Source organism: Tachyglossus aculeatus, chromosome 9 (assembly GCF_015852505.1).
Source record: "Tachyglossus aculeatus isolate mTacAcu1 chromosome 9, mTacAcu1.pri, whole genome shotgun sequence".
Classification (NCBI taxonomy): domain Eukaryota; kingdom Metazoa; phylum Chordata; class Mammalia; order Monotremata; family Tachyglossidae; genus Tachyglossus; species Tachyglossus aculeatus.
The window spans coordinates 36,366,399-36,372,535 of NC_052074.1; positions in this window are offsets into that span (position 1 = coordinate 36,366,399).

Here is a 6,137-nt window from a genome sequence, read left to right on the forward strand (position 1 = left end):
AAGCTCTCAAGCACAGGCTAGAGGTGTGGGTCAGAGCTAAATTAGGAAACGGTCTGTCAGCTGTTCCACCAAGAGGCTGTTTTCATCCAGGGCCAGGGTGAGCTCATCAAAAAGCTCCTTTCTGGAGATGGCAGTCAACTTCTCAGGACCTGAGGCTCCATAACTCTGGGGTCATGTCTGCAGTTGAAGGGGAACATGCTTTGCTGGGGTTTTGGAGTGCTCTGGACAGGGAGCATCAAGAAGGCACTGTGACAAGCCCTGTGACAAGATCCCACCCTTGAGGCTTTAAATAAACTGAATCCCATGGGGCTGGAGGGAGGTGAGAGGGATCTGACCAGGAGAGAAAACCTTCTAAGAGATGGGGCAGCCAGGGAAGTTCTTAGGAGGGAGGCATGATAAGAGAGGGTCTCGGGGCTCTGGGTTGGAGCTGTTTTCAACATTGCCCAAGTGATCTGGGAAGGGGAATGCACAGCTAAGTCTCCCATGAGGAGAAATTCTGGGCAGCTGGCAGGCCCCAACCGCAGGAAGACTGCACAGATCTCCGGGAGGCGACTTCCCTGGGAGCTTGGGCAGAGAACCCTCCAGGGGAAAACGTTCAAACTACAACTACACGGCCTGTCAGTCAGGGGCTCTGAGTCGCAACTCAGGAAAGCGATCTTGGAATCATCAAATGAATGCTGGCACCTTCAGGAAGGGCCTAGAAAGAAAGAAACAGGAGTAGAGCCTTTCCAGTCACTGCCTCTTCGGAAATACAAACCAGATCAGCGTGGCTTAGTGGATAGAGTCCAGGCCTGGAAGGCAGAAGGACCTGGGTTCTAATCCTGATTCACCACTTGTTTGCTGCATGATCTTGGGCAAGGCACTTCACTTCTCTGTGCCTCAGTTACCTCATCGGTAAAAGTGGGGATTAAGACTGTGAGCCTCATGTGGGACATGGACTATGTTTAATATGATTAGCTTCTATCTAACCCAGCATTTAGTGCAGTTCCTGACACAGAGTAAGCACTTAACAAATACCATTTGAAAAAAAAGAGTCAGGGATGGATGGGTGGTCTGTGCTGGGTCACTAGGAGAGAGTCAGGGATAAAGAGGGGCGAGTCAGGGGTGTTGTATAGTTCGTGCTGGGTCACTGGGGGAGAATCAAGAGTATTGAGAGACCCACGCTGGGAAATTATTTTGTGGATGGAGCTATTTATAATTTATGCCTCCTTGTCTTCCCAGTTAGATTATAAATTGTTTGCAAGCAGGAACCATATCTTCCTTTTGAGGTTTCCTCATGGAGTGGGACTAAAAAAGGTGGCAAAAAGGAGCCCTGAACATTGCCTGCTTCATTAAACTCAAAGCTGACTCCCCAAAGGAGCATGTGTGCTGAACCTTTACCTGAAACATGGCTAGGCTCTTACCATCCTTAAGCTCGCTTTCAAAAAGAAAGGACTACTACATACGCATACACCCATATACACTTTCCCAAGTGATTAGTGCTGTGCTCAGCACTGCATAAGTGATCGATAAACACCAAGGACCGATAGGCTGATCGCTGGCTCTGGTGGGAGGGGGGCCTAGGACCATGGCTGTCCGGGGGTCAGTGGGCTGTGGGGATCGGCCCAGCCCAGAGCCTTGGATGAAGGGTGGTGATTCTCCTTCACTGGGTCATGAGGGCCAGAGACCGGTTCCAAAGGAAAGAAAAAGAAATTTGGCCTAGTGGAAAGAGCACGGGCCTGGGAATGAGAGGACCTGGGTTCTAATCCCATCTTTGGCACTCGCTAGCTGTGTGACCTTAGGCAGATCACTTCACTTCTCTGTACCTCAGTTTCCTTGACTGTAAATTGGGGATTGAGTACCTGCTCTCCCTCTTAGACTGTAAGTCCCATGAGAGACGAGGACTGTATTCTTCCTGATTAACTTGTACCTACCCCAGCACTTACAACAGTGCTTGCCACATAGTGAGATCTTAACAAATACCATTAAAAAAAAAAAAAGTTGAGAGACCTGGAGCTGACAACAGGACTGTCCAGGGCCTTTCCTGGATTCCAGTCTCCATGATGGTCAAGGACCTTGGCTGCTTGGGCTCAGACATTTACCAAGAGGTGGCAGTTGTATTAAGGAGCGGGCGGACAATGTGGGGTTTCTCCTGCCTGCAGCCACCTGATTTCTGGGCACCTCTCACAGGGCCCCAGGCTCAGCCAAAAGGCAACAGCTGATTCCCCTGCTTGTGGGGAGCCCCCTGGGCTATTGTATCCCATCCCTTCCCTCCCCACCACCCCCTGCCGCCATCAGCGGCAGGTGGGGACAGATGAGCTCAGCCCCAAGTCGGGGACAGGTGAAACCCTTCCAGTAGCTTCAACAACTGAAACTTTCCACTTCTCAATGGAACCCCAATGGCAGCAGGAGAAGGAGAGGCTGAGTTTAGGGCTCCTACTCAGGGGACTCTGAGAAAGGAGGGGAGGGGAAAAGAGGCAAAAGGAGGGGAGGAAAGGAGAGGGGAGAGGAGAGGGATGGTGCCAGGGCAACAGTGGGGAAGGAGGGAGAAGAGTTACTCTCCACTGAGAGTCTGCTGAGCAGACAGGCGGGCAGAAGAGGGCACACGGCATTGGGTGGATAGGTGGCTGGAGGGCAAGAAAGCAGGAGGACAGGAGATCTTGGGGCTGGAAAATCAGAGGGACGGCCCAGCCCAGTCCTCTCCGGGAAGATGGCAGCACCAATCAGGTTGGGCCTCTCACTCCCCAGAGGGTCTGCCATGGGCAGTCTGTTGTCAGTTGCAGAACAGCCCAAACAGGAATACCGAGGTGGCATCGATGACTCTTAGAACATGGAAAAAGATCAAGGTTGGACTGGCCTGGGCCGGGCTGCCTCCGGACTCCTACTGGGAAATCTCAGCTTGGCCCATGGAGAGTTTGAACAGCTGCGCCTGACCCTGAACCTAACCCTAACCCCAGGCCCTGGGCCCTGGGCTGTGAAAATCCATCTCCAGGTCCCCTCGAGCCGTGTCAGGGTGAGGGATTCCCCCTGCAGAGAATCTGGTGTCCACTGGTAAGGGCTGAGAGCCCCAATCTGGGCTGGGGGAGCACACTGGTCACCTGGGAATCCCCGCCGGCCCTTCAGGAGCAGCATTCTTAGGCTGTGGGACTGGGCCCAGGAGCTCCACAACATAGAATCCACTGGGAAAAGCCAAACATCACTTCCTCTGAGGAGGCTTCCAGCCTAGGTTGGCCTGGCTGATCCCCACCGCCATATCCACACACATTCTACTCTCTGGTTTCTAGAGGGTTATGAGAAGCAGCATGGCCTAGTGGGAAGAGCCCGGGCCTGGGAGCCAGAGGACCTGGGCTCTCCACCTGGCACTGCCACTTGCTGCCACGTGACCTTGGCAAGTCAGGAACCTTCCCTTTCCCTCGGTATAAAATGAGGATTCGATACCCATTCTCCCTCCCGCTTGGACTGTGAACCCTAACCTGATAACCTCCTATCTTCCCCAGCACATAGAACAATGTTAGGCCCATAGGGAGCACTTAACCAGGACCACCAGCATTATTATTCTCCTTTAGCCTTTGTGCTTTAGCAGCTCCAGGTGGTCGAGCCAGGCCCCTGAGCCCGATCCCGGAGTGGGAGAGCCCTGCTCCGGAGAGCTGATGGCATCACCCCCGGGGCTCAGGGAGGAGACCCAGGAGGACTGGGCCAATTAAAGACGTCTCTTTCCTTTAATCATTTCCCTCCTCTCTAGAGGCACCAGCACAAGCTGACCAAAGTCTGATTCGAGCCGTGCTGGGCACCAAGTCATCACCCTCCGCTCCTCTGCCGCTAACCGCCTCACCGTACCTCGTTCTCGCCTGACCTGCCGTCACCCCCCGGCCCACGTCCTCCCCTCGGCCTGGAATGCCCTCCCTCCACACATCTGCCAAGCTAGCTCTCTTCCTCCCTTCAAAGCCCTACTGAGAGCTCACCTCCTCCAAGAGGCCTTCCCAGACTGAGCCCCCTTTTTCTCTCCTCCTCCCCATCCCCCCCACCCTACTTCCTTCCCCTCCCCACAGCACCTGTATATGTTTGTACAGATTTATTACTCTATTTATTTTACTTGTACATATTTACTATTCTATTTATTTTGTTAATGATGTGCATTTAGCTTTAATTCTATTTGTTCTGATGACTTGACACCTGTCCACGTGTTTTGTTTTGTTGTCTGTCTCCCCCTTCTAGACTATGAGCACGTTGTTGGGTAGGGACCATCTCTATATGTTGCCAACGGGTACTTCCCAAGCGCTTAGTACAGTGCTCTGCACACAGTAAGCGCTCAATAAATACGATTGATTGATTGATTTAGCTTTAATTCTATTTGTTCTGATGACTTGACACCTGTCCACATGTTTTGTTTTGTTGTCTGTCTCCCCCTTCTAGACTGTGAGCCCATTGTTGGGTAGGGACCGTCTCTATATGTTGCCAACGGATACTTCCCAAGCGCTTAGTACAGTGGTCTGCACACAATAAGCGCTCAATAAATACGAGTGAATGAATGAATGAATGAATGAATCACTCATTCACTGCAGATGGTGGGAGCCAGGACTCCGGCCCAGGAGGTGCCAGCCCAGCCCGGCTCTGTCCTCTGTCCTCTCCCCTAGAATCGCAACAAGATTCCTTAAAGCTCTTCACTCCAGAGGGCGGCGGCCAGGAGCAAGCGATGGCCAGGGACAGCTGGATCCAGGGCTGACTGGTTCATTCACTGGTGTCTGCTACTCGTACCATCCCCTTCACTCAGCCGGGTCCAGGGGCAGCCGAGTCCCCTGCTCCATGGGTCAGCTGATCCTCCAGGGCAGACAGAGAAGCATCTTACTCTCTTCTTCTGCAAGAGTCCTTTTGAGCACTGACGGAGCTTGGGGCCTGGGTTAGTTTACCAGGGAGACAGGCAGTCCCCAGGCTGCCCATTGGAACCCCTGGAGGGAACTGAATTGATAATAATAATGATAATAATAATAATAATAATAATAATAATTCTGGTATCTGTTAAGGGCTTACTGGGTGCCAGACACTGTGCTAAGCACTGGGGTGGAATCGGGCAGATCAGGTTGGACACAGTCCCTTTCCCACATGGAGCTCACAGCTCAGTGGAAAGAGCACGGGCTTTGGAGTCAGAGGTCATGGGTTTGAATCCCAGCTCCACCACATGTCTGCTGTGTGACCTTGGGCAAGTCACTTAACTTCTCTGAGCCTCTGTAAAATGAGGATTAAGACTGTGAGCCCCATGTGGGACAACTTGATCCCATTGTATCCCCCCAGCGCTTAGAACAGTGCTTTGCACATAGTAAGTGCTTAACAAATGCCATCATTATTATGCCTCATTTTTCAGATGAGGAAACTGAGGAAATAGAGAAGTGAAATGACTTGCCCAAGGTCACACAGCAGACAAGTGGCGGAGAAGGGATTAGAACCCATGACCTTCTGACTCCCGGGCCCGGGGCCCTATCCACTACACCCTGCTGCTTCCCATAAGTCCAGTTGTGCATTCATCATAGCGATGTCAGCCTGGGTCGGACCACAGGCCTTGAGTAGCGACCGGATCCAAGGGGACCTTCACCGCCGGGACCTCAGTCTAGAGGTCTAGAGACTGCAGACCTGAATGGTGGGCAATGGTTGTCCTTGGTCATAACCACCCCTGGGCGAACGGCTGTCCCTGGATCCACAGCGTGCCCTGGACACAGCTGCCCAGACTGAGCCCCTTCCTTCCTCTCCCCCTCGTCCCCCTCTCCATCCCCCCATCTTACCTCCTTCCCTTCCCCACACCACCTGTATATATGTATATATGTTTGTACATATTTATTACTCTATTTATTTATGTATTTTACTTGTACCTATCTATTCTATTTATTTTATTTTGTTAGTATGTTTGGTTTTGTTCTCCGTCTCCCCCTTTTAGACTGTGAGCCCACTGTTGGGTAGGGACAGTCTCTATATGTTGCCAACTTGTACTTCCCAAGCGCTTCGTCCAGTGCTCTGCACACAGTAAGCGCTCAATAAATACGATTGATTGATTGATTGATTGATTGCCCTTGGACACACAGTAGTCCCTGGAGACACAGCGTGCCCCTGGACAGGGCTGCCCTTGGACACACAGTAGTCCCTGGAGACACAGCAGCCCCTGGACAGAG